This window comes from Dryobates pubescens, chromosome 2 (assembly GCF_014839835.1).
Source record: "Dryobates pubescens isolate bDryPub1 chromosome 2, bDryPub1.pri, whole genome shotgun sequence".
Classification (NCBI taxonomy): domain Eukaryota; kingdom Metazoa; phylum Chordata; class Aves; order Piciformes; family Picidae; genus Dryobates; species Dryobates pubescens.
In genome coordinates, this window is record NC_071613.1 from 50,290,602 (window position 1) to 50,308,725 (window position 18,124).

The 18,124-nt window shown below is 47.1% G+C and overlaps 1 protein-coding gene across 1 annotated transcript in view; it reads right to left on the reverse strand.

Moving 5' to 3' along the window:
- TANC1 (tetratricopeptide repeat, ankyrin repeat and coiled-coil containing 1) overlaps nt 1-17,853 on the reverse strand; it is an 87,596-nt gene extending 69,743 nt beyond the window's left edge. The window contains exon 1 of the mRNA XM_054177379.1: nt 17,771-17,853. The gene's annotated coding sequence lies outside the window, so the exon portion shown is untranslated. The remainder of the gene's footprint in view (nt 1-17,770) is intronic.
- Nucleotides 17,854-18,124: the final 271 nt, after the last annotated feature.

Sequence of the window (18,124 nt, forward strand, 5' to 3'; positions counted from 1 at the left end):
GACTCGTACTGCAAGAATGAACAGAAACATTTGAAAGCAAGAGAATAGTGCTTGTGACTCTCTTTTTAAGGTGCTGCTTCTGATGACATGTGTTTGTTTTACTATTATTCAAATGCACAAATTAAAATAGGATAGAATAGAATTAGAATACAATAGACTAGAATTAACCAGGTTGGAAGAGACCTTTGAGATCATCGAGTCCAACCTATCACCCAACACCATCTCCTCAACTAAACCATGGTACCAAGTGCCTCATCCAGTCTCTTCCTAAACACCTCCAGTGATGGTGACTCCACCACCTCCCTGGGCAGCACATTCCAATGGCCAGTCTCTCTTTCTGGGAAGAACTTCTTCCTAACATCCAGCCTAAACTTCCCCTGGTGCAGCTTGAGACTGTGTCCTCTTGTTGCCTGCTGGTTGCCTGGGAGAAGAGACCAACCCCCACCTGGCTACAACCTCCCTTCAGGGAGTTGTAGACAGCAAGAAGGTCTCCCCTGAGCCTCCTCTTCTCCAGGCTAAGTAACCCCAGCTCCCTCAGCCCCTCCTCATAGGGCTGTGCTCCAAACTCCTCACCAGATTTGTTGCCCTTCTCTGAACACCTTCCAGCAACTCAACATCTTTCCTAACCTGAGGGGCCCAGAACTGGATACAGGACTCAAGGTGTGGCCTGACCAGTGCAGAGTATAGGGGAACAATGACTTCCCTGCTCCTGCTGGCCACACTGTTCCTGATACAGGCCAGGATGCCATTGGCTTTCTTGGCCACCTGGGCACACTGCTGGCTCATGTTCCACCTACTATCAACCAGTACCCCCAAGTCCCTTTCTGCCTGGCTACTCTCCAGCCACTCTGACCCCAGCCTGTAGCTCTGCATGGGGTTGTTGTGGCCAATGTGCAGAACTCAGCACTTAGATGTATTAAATCTCATGCCCTTGGACTCTGCCCATCTGTCCAGCCTGGCAAGGTCCTTCTGCAGAGCTCTCCTACCCTGTAACAGATCAACACCTGCCCCCAACTTGGTGTCATCAGCAAACTTACTGATGATGGACTCAATGCCCTCATCCAGATAATCAATAAAGATGTTAAAGAGGATGGGGCCCAGTACTGATCCCTGGGGGACACCACTAGTGCCCGGCTGCCAGCTGGATGTGGCACCATTCACCACCACTCTTTGGGTAGTAAAAAATCAGTAAAAACAGATACACTGAAGGACTCTGACTTCAAGCAATAAAAAGGTAAATTACATTGATGGTGTTTCCAGTGGACTTTATTTAGCCAAATCTAAACAAACTAACTAAAGTTCAACAGCTCTTATTGAACTATTTTTCTACGATGCCCTAAACAAACATGGTCTTTGCCCTTTCTAGATGTTTCTTAGGTGGGAAGATCAATATAGATAACCCAACTGACAAGCTACACTGCATTTGTTTCACTGCTGCTCACTCCATAAATAATTATTACATAACCTATGAGATCCACATCACCCCCCACTTCCATCTGACACTCCTAAAAGTTATGCACCAGTTTAACAGGAGCCTGCAAAAGAGCACTGAGGTTTCCAGTTTGTTGCTCACTTCTCAGTAGTGGAATGATGCCCTGGAGCACTATTAAAATACAAGGAAAGAGGTGAAAGATGAGGAAGCGTGAGAAAACCCTCTTTATCATGTTAGCTATTAGAATGTGCTTTTGCAGTAGCTTTTTTCCCACCAGTCTGGTTCTAGACTTGGCTTCTCAGATGTCACAGATGTATCTGCTCAGCCTGCAATCCCCCAGTTCTCTGCTAGGCTACTCTTTTAGCTGCAAATTTGGCCAGAGCCTCTACAGACTGTGAACACAGGGGAAGAAATGGTCTCTTCACTTGACTGCTGTCCAAAAATTCTTGGTCAGGTGCCAGACACTGCAGAAATGGCTCTTCATTAGTTTCAGAGATTACTCTTCCCCAGCTACTTGTTACTACCCTGAAGCACTGAAGAAACTACTCTTGCCCTGGAGCAGATGAAGAGCACTCAACAAGGCATAAACATCAACTCCAAAGGTTGTAAGCACCTGTTTGAGAGGACCTGAACGGTTCCAGACGTAATTCAGATGAAGACTCATGGGTTGAGTCACTTGCCAGTCTGCACTGGGGAAATGAGCCGCAGTTGTCAACAGAGGAGCTGTAAAATCCTTGAGATTTGCAGCTGTTCCTTCGCTCTGAACCTCACCCCTCCAGCTCTTCTCATTCACAAGATACTGCCAAATTCTTCAAAGCTCCACTGTGCCCTCCTGGTTTCATCTCACTCAGCCTAGCTCTGCTTTGACCAGGGCTGTTTTCTCCATCCAGTTTGCCTCGAGGTATCGGAGCAGTACATTACCCTCTACCATTCCACTGCCACTTATTTCTGAACTCAATGGTTTATCTTTCCCCTCCTCCAGCTTTGCAAGACAGGCATCAGTGCAGATAGATCATGCCACAAAACCAGTTTTTTGCTTCAGGGGCAAGAAGAAGGTGGGTGGGTGTGGTGAGAGCAGAATAATGAAGGGTGGATAAGGAGAAGACTCCTTGCTGCTTGTGTGCAACAATAATCCTCTCCTCAACATGAAGATTTCAAAAATCCAGTTGGTCCCTCTTTAAGTGGCAGGTCACTATTTAAAGAGGCTTTCTAGAGTGAAATAAGGCCTAAAAAAAAGGAGTCTTGATGAACCCCCACTGCCAGCATTCCAGCCAGCAATTCCTAGGAACCAGTGGGTGTCACAGACACAGTTTGCACTAAGGCAGGAGTGAGCAAAGGAAAATTAAATATAACCATAGAGCTGTTTCTTTCTTGCCTTTGTCATAATGGCCACTCTCACCACATCTCTCTCCATCTTCCCATGTTAAATGCAGAAAAAGTGACAAACTCCCTACTTTAAAACCAATTATGAAAGGGCCAAAACATAGGGGAAGAAAACTCACCGCGTTCCAGCTGGCAGAAGTGACACCCTGCACACACTATGTCAGCAGAAAATCAGAAGCCTAAAACTAGATGAAAACTAGGTCAGAAACTGTCATTGCAGCTTTAGGAGCACACAGGAAATGAAAGGAAGGTGACAATCATGCTACCCCAAATCCTGACCCAACTCACAGCAATCAAGTCTTGTTTCACCAACCAGCTGTACGCTGAGGTTATGACAACACAGTCCTCTCCACAAACCATGGAAGATGAGTACAGAGATAAAAATCTGTCTCCAGTTTCTCAACTGCCCTAGATACAGTCCTAATTTCCAGATGAACATCAACAAGCTGCTTGTAAAACAACACAACCACTCACTCCCAGCAGCCAAAAGGAAGTGCAATGCAGAATGCATCCATCTGACGTTACCCAGGCTGCAGTTTCAGCCTCCTTCAGCCCACCACTCCAGTTCAAACCTGCTTCCTCCACACTGCTGCAATTCCAGACACTGTTTCATGACCCATAAAACTGAAGACAGGATTGATCTAGCAAAGTGAAACTGGGATCAGAGATCACATTGGCATCTGCATTAACTGATGTTTCGACAGGCTGGGCCTCTGGACTCCTCAGGCATCATGCAGTGTCCAGCAGACCCTTCAGAAGAGTTGTGGGTTCCCCCTTCTCTAAATAAGTTTGACAGGCAGCCTGTATGTGTTAGTCTTTGCAGTTTGTGTTTAGACAAGCTGCTTCTGCTCCTGTTAACCTACACATATTATTAAGGAATCTTCATGGTCTAGAAAGTGATGCAGGGGAACAAACAAACCAACCAACCCCAAAAGAATAAACCCCTCCAGATGGAACAAACATTTTAGTGTTAAACACAAGCAATAACTACAAGTAATGCCTACTTTGCAAAAAAAATCTGTGACTGTAGTAAAAAACTTCCTGTAACAGTACCAAACTGACCAGCCACACACCAAACCTGCAATCATTTTGGGCAGGGTTTTCAAAGGGCTACAACATCTATTTCTGGTCAGGGATTCTCTTTCCTTCGTGCTGCAGCAAAAGCAAAAAACATAGCTTCTCCTAGAGCACCGGGAGTGATGTCTTCACCACATGAAAACTGAGCCCAGTGACAGCTCATTTGGTGTCTGCATGGCACTGTAATCCCACCAGCTGGTTCAGAAACACTACCTGGCACATCGGATCCACGATGCTTTGCAACTCACAGGGCTGCCTCCCCCAGCTCTGTGTGCAATTTTAATGCTCTCTTCCACAGGAGAAAAAAAACAACCAACCAACCCACCCCACCCACCCCCCCAAATTTCATTTAGTGGTCAGGAAAATGACATCATGGCAGCTGAATTAATCAGGTTTTTGGTGCAGAAATTTCTTTTAAGCTGGCCAGTGCTTCCTCATCAGACAGCATACACAACACTTGCAGGCTGTCATAGTGCAGAACAGAAATGTCTTAACCAAGATTTATCACTTCTACTTGGAGCCCCCTCAAAGGATGGGTAAGTTCTCCAGCCTCATGATGAGTGAGCAGCCAAGGGTGGCGTTTCCTTCATTTGGGACTACTGAGAAGATTATAAAGTCCACCCAGGGAGGTTGAATACTGATGACCTAACCTTCCGAGACTCACTAAATATCACTAAAATCCGCAAGCTTAGCAAGTGACCTACTGCAGCTGAGCCGGGGGAGCCACCATCTGCTTGTTTATTGTGGCTTTCAGACTGCAGCTCACATAGACAAACAAATAAATTACTGCTTGTTTCAACCACCTTGGAATTAAGGGAAGGAAGTTATCCCATGGACAAAGATTTAATAACATAAAATACTCTATTAGAGGGAAAGATCAGGCTAAACCAACAACAGGATGGATAAAGGTATTGTCTCACTTTCATCTTGCTTAACACTTTCAACTTGCCAAATACTGCAGAGAAGAAATCCTACAGATAAAAAAAATCCTGTATGAACCTACCCAGTTTTGTGCCTGCACAGAATTTTGTTTGCAGATTTAAGATGTGTTATTTGTAACCCAGATCTGGCAAGGCAGCCATTTTTATTCCTTTTCAGTCCAAAGAACACCAACCAAGCTCTTATCAGCCTGAATAGTTTAAGGAAAAGAAAACAATTGCAGCCTGTCTTTCCCAAAATCAGACCTGGCTAAAAGGAGAATTCCAGTGAAGCATATAGAAATAGAAACAGAAATAGAAACAGAAATAGAAACAGAAATAGAAACAGAAATAGAAACAGAAATAGAAATAGAAAAAAACAGGTTGGAAGAGCCCTTCAAGATCATCGTGTCCAATCCATCAACCAATCCAACACCACCCAAACAACTAACCCACGGCACCAAGCACCCCATCAAGTCTCCTCCTGAACACCTCCAATGATGGCGACTCCACCACCTCCCCGGGCAGCAGATTCCAATGGGCAACCTCTCTTTCTGTATAGAACTTCTTCCTAACATCCAGCCTAAACCTCCCCTGGTGCAGCCTGAGACTGTGTCCTCTTGTTCTGGTGCTGGCTGCCTGGGAGAAGAGACCAACCTCCGCCTGTCTACAACCTCCCTTCAGGGAGTTGTAGAGAGCAATAAGGTCACCCCTGAGTCTCCTCTTCTCCAGGCTAAGCAACCCCAGCTCCCTCAGCCTCTCCTCGTAGGGCTTGTGTTCCAAACCCCTCACCAACTTCATTGCCCTTCTCTGGACACCTTCCAGCAACTCAACATCTTTCCTAAGCTGAGGGGCCCAGAACTGGACACAGTACTCGAGGTGTGGCCTAACCAGTGCAGTGTACAGGGGCACAATGACCTCCCTGCTCCTGCTGGCCACACTGTTCCTGATCCAGGCCAGGATGCCATTGGCCCTCTTGGCTGCCTGGGCACACTGCAGGCTCATGTTCAGCCTACCATTGACCAGTACCCCCAGGTCCCTCTCCACCTGGTCGCTCTCTAGCCACTCTGACCCCAGCCTGTAGCACTGCATGGGGTTGCTGTGGCCAATGTGCAGAACCCGGCACTTGGATGTGTTAAATCTCATGCCCTTGGACTCTGCCCATCTGCCCAGCCTGTCGAGGTCCCTCTGCAGAGCCTCTCTACCCTCCAGCAGCTCAACTCCTGCCCCCAGCTTGGTGTCATCAGCAAATTTACTGATGATGGACTCGATGCCCTCATCCAGATCATCACTAAAGATGTTAAAGAGCATGGGGCCCAGCACTGATCCTTGGGGCACACCACTAGTGACTGGCCACCAGTCATATTGGTCAGCTAAGGCAGCTCTCAAAACAGCACTCCAGGTAATAGCCAAAAAAAATGTGCCTTCAAAGTGATGTACCACCACAGGTACCACCTGGACATACAAAATTAGCACATGGTCCAACAAACACCCTCATTTCCCTCTTTGTTTCTTTTGTCTACAGAGATACACACAGCAAAACCAGCAAATCAAAACAAAAGCAAAGGATAAACAACATCAGGTGGTTCCAGATTTGGAAAAACCCCTTTGTTGTACCTCAAAATGAGATGATTTTACCACCAGACTACACAAGCAGCATGGCTGTCATCGGTCAGACGCTTAAAAGAAGGATGTTCCTGTAAAGCTGGAATGCCACCTGCCACATCTACCACAGGTACTCTGGCAATGGTACCACCTCCTACACCAACAGATCACTGAGTCCCAAAGAGTGGAACAGACTAACTGGCGATCCTTGCAGCAAAGGATTAACAAATTCCCTCCAAATGCTAAGTGAAGGCATTTGATACCAAGCCAAAGCAGGCACTTGGTGAAGCCTGGCAGTATTTGATCAGTAGACAGAGAACTCAAGGAAAACACTGTAGGAGACAGTATGAAAATACATGCTTAGTGCCTGCAAGTGAAGGCTTCCTCCACCATTTCTTTCATCCACTGAAAAGCAAATTTGCAGCAAGTATGGATGACTGTCCTCATCTCTCTGGAACAAACAGGAAAGGGGACCAGCCAAACCCCTGCTGAATTTACAGAGTGCTGATACGTGCTGGCACCGTGCACTGCCTGCCAAAGCCACTGCCCCACAGCTTCCTTCCTTTCAGAGTCTTCAGCCCTGTCTCTGGCTGCAGATACTCAGTGTGACAGATACCTACAGATCCTGAGAAGATCTATCAGAAGAGGAAAAATATTGAGAGAGTTGACACTGCAATGAATGCACAGGTGGAGGAGGCAGCCACCCAGCTGCCCTCAGCCTCTGCACACTGGTACATCACCATCTCTCTTACACACAGCTGTTGAGCTTGCAGTCCTACCAGGTCTGTTCCTGAATGCTTTTACAGACACGTGAAGGAAGCTGAACCACCAGCACTAATGAAGTACCACCACTACCATTAGAGTGAAGTGAGCTGGCAAGGGAGCAGTTCCATTGGTGCAACATCTCCCCTCCAGCCCAGAGCTCCTCCAGACACTGCTCTGCTGCTCAGGGACATGATGCAGAGATGCCCTGGAACCCAGCTGCCCCAACACAGTGCCCCTTTGCTAAAGCTGGCCACAGGAAAGGGCAGCATTACATCCAGAGCACAGCAAACATGACTGCTTCATTACCACAGCTCCTTCCCATGGTTGCAGGGGATCCAAAATGCCTGAGATTGGGTTTTGCTAAAAAAGGACACACTGGGACAGCTGCATTTCCCTGAATAATAGCAAGATGGTGCTGATAAAACTCAAAGCTTTTTTCCTATTTTAGGTCTTTATCATATCTAACTCCAGATCTCCTATATTCTTCATCCAAAAATGGTCCTTCTCCTCCTGTTTTACTTAAGAATTCTCTCCTAACGCTACAGGTCTCCATTTCAGACACCAATGTCCAACACAGGTGCCACGTCCTGGGCTGCTGGGTGTTTTTTCCCATGTCAGCTACCCTTACAAATTCTAGGACAGTATGTTTTGTATAATCCCTAATCATAAAATACTTCATCTTGCAATGGCTGGGAATCACAGCCACTCACTGTTGCCAGAAACCAAAAGCAGAGCTCTATCCCTACCCTGCATACAAAGGACACATTATTTATACACTTCCTGCCTCACAGGCCTAAAGAAGGAGATAAACATGTCTGTTGTTAAGTGAGCACTTCTGGAGGCTGTAACAGGACTTTTTAAATACACTACTCTGCCTTCAAACTGATCCTGACATTTTCACATTAGGACATTCATCTTCTAGCCTCCTTTACTGGAGTGGTGTATGTGCAACAACAGCTTGAAATACCCATGATGACAAGAAGTAACCACACTCATTAATAAGATTTCTTTGATTAGGGAGAGCAACAGAACAGCTGAGGGTGGAAGGGACCTGTGGAGGCCATCTGGCCCAACCCCCTCCTCGAGTCAAGCAAGTACACGAGAAAATCTTGGAAACTGGTATTAAAAATGCAATGCAGTCAGACTTATTTCCTTTAGAGAATGCAGCTGTCTAAATGGATCTGTTAATAAACATGTCTCAAAAAAGGGGGAACAAGGTGCAACTCCTCAGTGACTGAAACGTGGAAAGAAGTGGGGAAATAAGACTCAGACGTACCAGGGTTGTAGTCATTGTCCAGGACACATCAGCATAATTCCACACATGCACACAAGAGGAGAGTATAAAGTTGTAAACTGAGTGGATAAAATGAATCAGCAAACTTGGGAATCTAAAATGAACTTTCTCAAGGCCATCCAGAGACTAGACATTGAAGCTAACATCATCTAGAGGATATATAGATCACAATGTATCTCAGGCATCTCCATCTACTGCCTTTTCTCTCTCAGAGCAGTTCTAAACAGATTACAGCTCCTAGCAGCCTGCAGGGAGAGTAGGAGTACTAGTTCCATTTTAGTCAAGAAGAGCAAAACCCAGCTTGCTCAAGGTCAGAACAGGCTCCAGGTCTTTACAAGACAGCCAAAGGGGTCAGCTGTGTGCTCCTGCTGTGCCATGCCAGCACTGACAAGATTTTCTGTCAGTATGCTGAACTGCACCATGGAGTCAGACAGGCAGTGAAGATGACAGAGAAAAAAGAGCAGGAGGATCTCATGGAAGGTAAAGAAAGAAGAAAAAACACTTCTTTGAATCACAGATCAATTATCTCCTGAAATCTCTTACCCATAGGAATGTGGCAAATCAGAAATATTACCTTCCCTGCTTCCCATCACTGATCCTGGGATGCCACAGTTTTCTGTCTCCTGTGAAATGTAAACCTTCTGGTTTTAATTACTTGATGATGCTATTTCATGGACCAGACTCAGGCATTCTTCTAGAGTGTAAACTACAAGGGAAAACTCTAACATCCATATTCCTCTAATTGCCTTTCCCTTAAAGCACTTTCCATGTTAATGTGCAGTGCAGCAGCATCAAGAGACCTTGTTCCAGGGTTAAAATAAGCTCTGTTTGAACATTTATGACCAGCGGTATCTAGCACAACGGGCTTACAAGCGAGCCCTCCAATCCTGCCCCCACCCAGCATGTATGCACTCTCTTTGCACACAAGCAGACCACTGAAATCAATGAGATTACTCACAGAAACTATACACACGCTTTGGGTATTATTCCTTGTCAGCTGTAAGTCCACTGCAGGGCTCAAACGAGGGACAAAAGCATGCATGGAACATCCCAGAGTTTGCTCTTGAAGAAAATATAAAGGCTTGCCTATACAAGGGGAAGAGTGCTTCACATTCACACCCTGCTTCATTCTGCAGTAACTCCCTGGTGTAGACAAGATCCTACATGCTCTTACCAAAAATATGAAATACCTGGCAAGCCTGTATTTATGAAAATTTTACAGTTGTCCTATTGCTGGCAGCAATTAAACAGCCAACACCACTAACACCTCTGATTCAGAAAGCATTCCCTCCACAGGCAAGTGCTAAAAAAGAATACAAAAATTACAACCACACAGCCAGAACTTACCTAGTGGTGGGATGGCAACTTTTAGCCTTCAAAAACCTAAATATTCACTAAACTCTTAGGTCTGTCTAAATCTGGACAAGTTTGCCAAGAGAGTCTGTTCTGCCTCACCTTGACCTGTTAAAGGGATGCTTTCAAGTCCTGTGTAACTCAGGGAACAGAGCTCACTGATTCACAAGGAGAACAGATGTAACACCACCAAGAACTCACTTAGCTCCAAATCCTGTGAACAGAGGGAAAAGCTTCAAAGAAATGGAGTTCAAGGTTTCTCCAGGGGAAAACGTAAGAACTGAAGAAAGGAGGCTCAAGCCAGGCTCACTGAGGAGAGAAGCCTTTGTTTCTCCTATTAGCAGACATGATAAAAACAGGAAGAAACCAATCTTGTTTCCACCAGACCAGAGGACAGGGTTGGATTTCTCAGTCAGATCCAGGTAGCCAGATTCTTGGAACACTTTGCTAATAAAAGAAGCTCCCTCTCAAGAAGCCCAAGTGACCCAAGATGCCGTGCTGGTGGCACACGCTGCTGCAGAGGATGCCTTGGAAGAACCCTCGACGCAGGCACAGGGCAAGGAGGAGAAAAAGAACAAAGTCCTCTGTAACAAACCACTTTTACAAAGCTTTGAACTTTAGCAGAAGAAAATAACTTAATGTCACTTTTGTTCTCCTTTCTTTATTGTCCTTTAAAGACAAAGAGCAGCATTTTTGGTCAGGGAAAAACCCAACCACCATTAATTAGATCTTTTTTTCCCCTGAGCTTTCAAAATGCGCCGAGCACCCTCTGAATGAGTGTAAATTATCAAGTGTTCCTGTCAGGCACTGATTGACCTACTGCAGACTTAGAGAAAACACATCTGGAAATGCACCAGAGAGGCACAAAACACAGCTTAAGCGGAGAACAAACAAGAGCTCTGCACACTCCAGCTCTGTATTCCTAGAGGTTTGAAATGCATCTGAAGCTGTAGGTCAGTTGGGCACATCATTCCAGAGGCACAGTGCCCCTACACTCCCTTCTACTTTTGCAAGTATAATTTACCTGAAGACAAAGTGAAGTTTAACCTTGCTGCCTTCCCACTGGCTCTTGAACTCTTCAAAGTGATTCCTTGCATGCACAAAGAAAATTTTACTTGCATGCTGAAAAGTTTACTTTGTCATAGCAAACCCATGTTTACACTTTGTGGCAGGAATATATTCCTCACTCCATCCTTCAAACTTTCAGTTTCTGGCAAATACTGTTAAAAAAAAAAATCCAGCAACTCAGTCCTTAACTAATACAAAAAAAAACCCACCCAAACCTTTGTGATCTCCATGGGAATTTAGCCCTGAGGAAAACAGATCTTGAAGGATATTAACTAAATAATCAACACAACTCGAAGGCATTTCTGGTGTAAAACACAAAACCTGTTCCTCTCCAAAATTACCATTAAGAATATTTTTGGGTTTTGTCATTCTTGATCAAAAACAAGAAGAAGGGGGAAAAAAAGGCACAAAACACCACAGAAAAAGGGGGAGGGGAAGCCATCTAAAACCAAGGCTGAATGAAAACCAACCCACACATTAAAGTCTCCAGCAAATTCCATCTCATTTAAGTTTCAAAAAGCAAAGGTCATATTCTGCTTCTCTTTATTTTCTTTTTATTCCCTTTATTGTTGTTCAAACCCTAACCTTGTTCAAGTCTAGTCAGAAACACACATTCTAAGGAAAGGAAAGGAACATCTGTTAGGAAAAAAATGGGCTAGTTTAATTGTAAATGACTGCAAGAATCCTTAGATTACTCAAGTCCTAGTATTTTTCCAGGTAGAACAAGGCTGAGACAGTTTAATCTGTACTCTGTCTTTCCAGCAATTAAACATCTCAGCTGTTTTAAGGGCCATAGCTTTGAATTTGACTTGAAACTCCCAGCTTTTGACAAGTCATAGACGTTTAATGATTAATACTTAATTGCATTAAGTCCACGGCAGCGACGTTCCTCCAGAGCCTAATAAAACATTTGAAGGTGCAAAACTGCTCTGAGCCCAGCAGAGCTCCCCAGCAGCCTAACTCCAGCCATGTAGCTGAGAGGTCACGCTCACACAAACACACACATCAAAAACCTTCTGCAGGGCGTTTCCTGTGCTGCTAACAAGTTCCAGCTTCTCTCCTGCTCCATCTAAATTTAACCAAGACTAAGATCAAGTCTTAGGAAGAAGAAAAAAAAAAAATAATAACACAACAAGAAGCCCAAACAAAAAAACCAAACCAACAACAAACCAAATTAAAAACATAAAACCCAACCCACTTACAAAGTAGAAACAAGGGGGGGGGGAAAAACGAACCCACACCAGCTATGCAACTTCGGTGCAATGCAGCAAGCATTTCAGAGGCACCTTTGCTTTTCAAGCTGTTAATTATCAAATCTGTGATAGTGATACAGAGAACAAGCAGCAGCCCCTCACCCTTTTGCCCTATGCATTTCTGAAGCGGTGCTTTGTATGCCAGGAGGTGTAGATAACACAAGCACTAACACCAGCTGCTAATTCAGTAAATGGATGGAGAAGTGAGTGACCTTCACAGGGGAAGTCAGGAGTTCAGCCAGAAGCCAAGGCTCTTTGCTATGGCCAAGTGTGCTTTGCTATCTGGATTAGAGGACTAACCACAGCAGTAGCTGGGATTAAGCCGAAAAGTCGCCTTACAAAGTCTTCAGACCTTGTTCCAAACGTGCTAATTCTTGAAGGCTTTAATTACAGATTTGTCTGAGCCAGATGGGGATATGCAGGTAGAAGGGTTAGAAACCAGGTGAAGCGAAGGAGCTTCAACATCCATGCTGCTGACTCCAGCCACAGACTGGCACATTCACACACCTCCACTGTCCCAAGATGCCAATGCAGCTCCTTCTCCAGACCGCCCACGCTGGCGGTTTCCACTCCAGCAGCACGACTCCTTCACTTCCCACACAGTGAAGCACACGTCAGACACTCACCTTCCACACTCTTCTTCAGCAGTGCTGGAATACCTTCATCTTGTCCTTAAAGGTGGTAGAGTAATACTTGGATCACTAATCAGAGAAAGTCTTCTAAGGGCCAAAATGTTACTGTGAACAACTGGACCTTAGACTATGGCGACTTTTGTTCTCTTTTAATACCAACCCATAGTTTATAAATCTGAAATGTTTATTGATAATTAACAAGTTCAAACTTAAAGACAACACCAGGAATTTAAGGCAGCTGAGAAAAAAACACAGAGACAGAGAGAGAGATTCCAGCTGTGAATCTGCAGCTTTGTACCTGTCATGGGTACAATAGTTAAGAATACCAGAACTCTAAGCTGTATCTATTTTTGCAGTTTCATACAGGTCTAGGTATAGCTGAATTCACCAAGGCACACAAGGAAGAGCTAAAGAACTTCAAGACCAGCCCTGCTCCCAAAATTGGTTTGGTCACTGGACTGCAGAGGTGCCCAAAAAGCACTTCACAAAGCAGTGCTTCACCAGGTCAGTCACTGTGCAGACACAAGAAAACCACAACCCCTCCACCTGCTGACACAGAGCATCTACAGCAAAGGGTGAAATGTGCAGTGATTTATCGAGCACTGCCACCAACTTCAACAACATCGAGACCCTAGAGCTGCTCCTGATCTGACCTCAAAGACAAGGAAATTCCTGTGAAAAACTAAGCAAAGCACTTAGTTACTGCTATCACTGAAGTGCTCCCTTTCTAAGACCCAGGGAGATTCTCAAGCTGAAAGCATGAGACAGTCCCTGAAACCCATCACGCTGTCCTCCTCCAGCACTTACCAACTGACATCCCTCACAACAAGACACCAGTGAAGAGACACTTCAAATCTGGCAAGCTGGCTGCTCTGCAAGACATTTAGTCCAACGAGCTAGTGGAACTTCTGCTGTCAAATTGGCACCCTCATTAGAAATTACTACTCTAGACCAAGAAGATAAAGGAGGGTAAGTGAAACATGAAGCTGGAGATGGCACTGCCCAGGGAAATCAAACACATATTCCAGTAACTGCTCCCAGTCACACACTGGAGAGAGAACTTCAACAGACACCTTGGTTACCTGGCCTTCAGCCTCCAGACTCTCATGAATATTCCTTAGGTGCAGGAACCTTACACAGAGAGACCATGCACTGCAGTTCAGGTATCAAGATAGCGATCAATACGGGGACTGCTGATGGTCAGCACCTTTGTCGGGGATGTGGACAGTGGGATCAATGCACCCTCAACACCACCAAGCTGTGTGGTGCAGCCAACACACTGGAGGAAAGGGATCTATCCAGACAGACCTGGACAGATCCAAAAGGCAAGTCTATGTGAACTTCATGAGGTTCAACAAGGCCAAGTGCAAGGTCATAGAATCATAGAGTGCACTTGGTTGAAAGGGACCTTTAATGGTGATCTAGTCCAACCCCTCTGCAGTCAGCTGGGGCATCCCCAAATATGTCTGGTTGCTGAGCACCCCATCAAGCCTGACCTTGAATGTCTGCAGGGATGGGGCTTCTACCACCTCCCTGGGCAACCTATTCCAGTGTTCCAACTCCCTCAGAGTAAAAAAACTTCTAAATCTACCCTGCTTCAGTTTCAAGTGGGCTGCAAAGACACACTGCTGGCTCATGCCCAGCTTCTCATCCACCAGCATCCCCAAGTCCTTTCCTGCAGGGCTGCTCTGAATTTCATCATCCCCCAGCCTGGATTGCTAACAAGGACTGCCCCAACACAGGTGCAGGACCTTGCACTTTGCCTTCTTGAACTTCATGAAGTTCACTTGGACCCACTCCTCCAGCTTGTCCAGGTTTCTCTGAATGGAATCATGTCCCTCTGGCATATTGACCACTCAGCTTTATGTCATTTGCAGACACTCAATCTTGCTGTCTGTATTGTCAATAAAGATATTAAACAGCACCGGTCCCATTATGGATCCCAGAGGGATACCACTTCTCACCCATCTCCATATGGACATTGAGTCATCAACCACTACCCTTTGGATGTGAACATCCAGACAATTCCTTACCCACCAAACAGTTCACCCATCAAATCCATCTCTCTCCTGCTTAGAGAGAAGGATGTTGTGGGGGATCATGTGAAAGTCCCTGCAGAAGTCCAGAGAGATGACCTCCACCCCCACTCTGGGGAGATCCCACATGGAATATTGTGTCCAGCTCTGGGGCCTCCAGTGTAATAAAGACATGGACCTGCTTGTGTTGGTCCAGAGGATGCTAAAACAGTGATCAGAGGGTTGGAAGCCCTCTGCTGTGAGGCCAGGCTGAAAGAGTTGGGGTTGTTGAGCCTGGAGAACGCTCCAGGGAGACCTTATGGAGGCTTCAGTGCTTGAAGGGGGCCACAGGTAAAGTGGGGAGAAACGCTTTATGAGGGGGTGCAATGACACAACCAGGGGTAACGGTTTTAAACAGAAAGAGGGTAGATTTGGATGAGATGGTAGGAAGTTCTTCACTATGAGGGTGGTGAGACACTGGAACAGGTTGTCCAGGGAAGTTGTGGATGCCCCCTCTCTGGAAGTGCTCAATGCCTTACTTATTATTCAGCAGCCACTAGAAATAGCAGCAGCGTCTCCTACACACAAACGTAGTTTTTAGCAGTAAGACCTTACACATTCGTTGGGCCATATGCTTTTGTCTCTTTCCACTGCCTCAGCTCTGTCATAATAAACTCTCCAACCTCCCTGGTAAAGTCTTGGGAGCTGAAAGCAACCAAAAGAAATGAACTAACCCAGATTTCTCAGACCTTAGCCACACACAAAACAAAGCTGACCTTTCTCTTGTTTTTTTTTCTGGAAAACATTAAGGTCTACCTCCTGATAAAGCCTGAAAATACCAATTTTTTTTTTTAGTCAAAACCACATCTCTCAGTTTAAACCTTAATTTAAAACCCATTAATATCCATTTCAACTTACAGATGTTTATGGGTGTCATTACAAATAACCAACAGATCGGGCTGATGTTCTTATACGCAAGGGTTTGAAAGCTTGCTGATTAATCTTTCATCTTCAAAGAAAGGTTTCATCTTGATGACAGTAAGAAGTTCAGCTAAAGAAAAACAGAACAGCTCTGCTGAGGCTGCCTAGTTGCCTTCAGAAGTCTATGCTCAGATCACAAAGTTGCTATGGCATCAACTTCAGGACTGTGGTCAGACACACAAAACGTCTTTTTCCTACAGACTGTTATGGGAAGCTGAGCAACTCTGGCCATGAACCAAATATGTTTTGGCTCCAAAGCAGACATAATTCATCACCACTTGGACATTCCAATGGTTAGCTAAACCGAGAAAGCAAGACAACCAGCACTTTAGAGCATCCCTGTAAATGAGGCTCCGAGTACACCGCAGTAAGCCGAAAGAAATTGCATTTGTGCTGACCTTGTTTAGGGGAATTATCTAATAACATAGCTCTATTTTTCCAGCACTTAACTGTCAGATCAGAACAAATGGGAAAGGTTCAATTTTGGCAGCTCCACATCAGGCCACAGCAGGAGAGAATTCTGCAGGATCCAAGCTCTCACATTTATTCCCTTTATTTCCTTGGTATTTTTTATTTTATAAGCATCAGGCTATTTTTAAGCAACAGCTATCAAAAAATACCATCTAAAACAGGACTGTTGCTTGCACTGAATAATCCTGCAAAACTCTGAAGCAGCTTGGATGAGCAAAACATTCAGCATACTCGAAGGCAGCACACCTCCTGCAAGCTGACAGGCAGCAGTGACAGGAGCCCAAAGCAAACCTCCCACACCCCCAACTGTTTAGCTCTCCAAACGCTAGCGCAGCGCTTGCTGGTTCAGTCAGAAAACACCACCTCTGAAGCAGACCAGGCAAGTGCCACTTTCACTCTGGCACCAAAGGGGTCAACCAGGTGGGTATAGAGCAGAGAATGGGGTTGAGGGGACCCACTCAGATCTATACCCCCTTTTTTCCTGCCCATGCTCATCCTCACACAAACATCTTCAGATAGATTCTATTTTTGAAAGCAATCCTTTAGCACTGTTATTCTCTGTCCAATAAACATTAAGAGGCTAGGGGCAGTTAACTGAAATAACATTGCTGAGAAATGAGGAAGCTTTAGAGAGCACAGGGTAAAATACCCAGTTACTATACATTATTAGCATTAAAAGACAAATCAAATTATCATTTTATTCTCGAGATCACAGCAGGCAACAGTAACGACCACAAGGGCAGGACCTTCGATTGCAGCAGTCACAGGAAAGTCCTTGCCCACGGCCACACATCCCTGCCAGTCTGCAGGGTGAATGGCTGAACTTCGCACACCTCTCCCCCTGCCAGCGCTGCCCAGGACACCCCAGCACCCGGCTGTGCACCGCGGAGCTCCCCTTGCCGCCGCCGCCAACTTCAGTGCCATCGCCCCGGCAATCGCGGCTCCTGTCCCTGGCAGGCGCTTCTTCGCATCTCACTACCAAAACCAGCCGCAAACCCAAGTTTTCCTGAAAGCAGGATCTTCCTCTCCACAATCTCTGCTAGCCAAGGCACCGAGAACTGTGCCAGGCAGAGACGGAAAGGTGTGTGCGAGGAGACGGAAACCGCGGCCGCGCAGGGAGCACCAGGCCTCGCCCCCGCGGCAGCGCCCGGCAGTGCCGCTGCCGCCTCCTCCCTCCCGCCCCGGGCCCCGGCCAGCTACTGCCGCCCGCCCCGGTCCGCGCTCCTCCCCACCCTGCCCCCACCTGTGCCGGCCCCGACACCGGTCCCGGTCCCGGCCCCGCCGGCGTGGGGCAGCCGCCGCCTCCGTCCCGCCACCTTCCACCCGCCCCCCCGCGCCGCCTCGGCCCCGGCCGCGGCCCCCGCCCCGCATCCGCCGGGCGCGGCCGCAGCCCGACATGCCCGGACTGGCTGCTCGTCCAGAAAGTTTCTGTCGCGATCGCGCTCCGCCGAGCCCCCGCGCAGCCCCCGAGAGGCCGGGCGAGGGGCGCGCCCCGTACGGCGAGGGGGCGGCGGCAGGACTCACCTCCGCCCGCGGGGCCCGGCCCCCGCGCCCAGCGCTCCTGCGGCGCGGCCCAGGCACGGCTGCTCGGCGGCCGGCCCGGCGCGTCGGCGGGATGAGCTCACTGGGAGCGGGCGGCAGCAGTCCCCGCCCCGCGCACCCCGCGGCCGCCCCTCCAAGGGACCGGCTCCGCGGGGCGGAGCGGGGCAGGTCCCGCCGCTGCCTCAGCCCCAGCCCCGCGCATGGGTCCCGCCCGGGGCCGCGGTTCCCTGTGACCCCACAGGACGGCAGGGAGGGCGGGCAGCGGGCACGGCCCGGCGGCGCCCATCCTCCACGGGGCACCTCGGGCCCCCGCTTCGCCGCCAGAACTTACCGGGA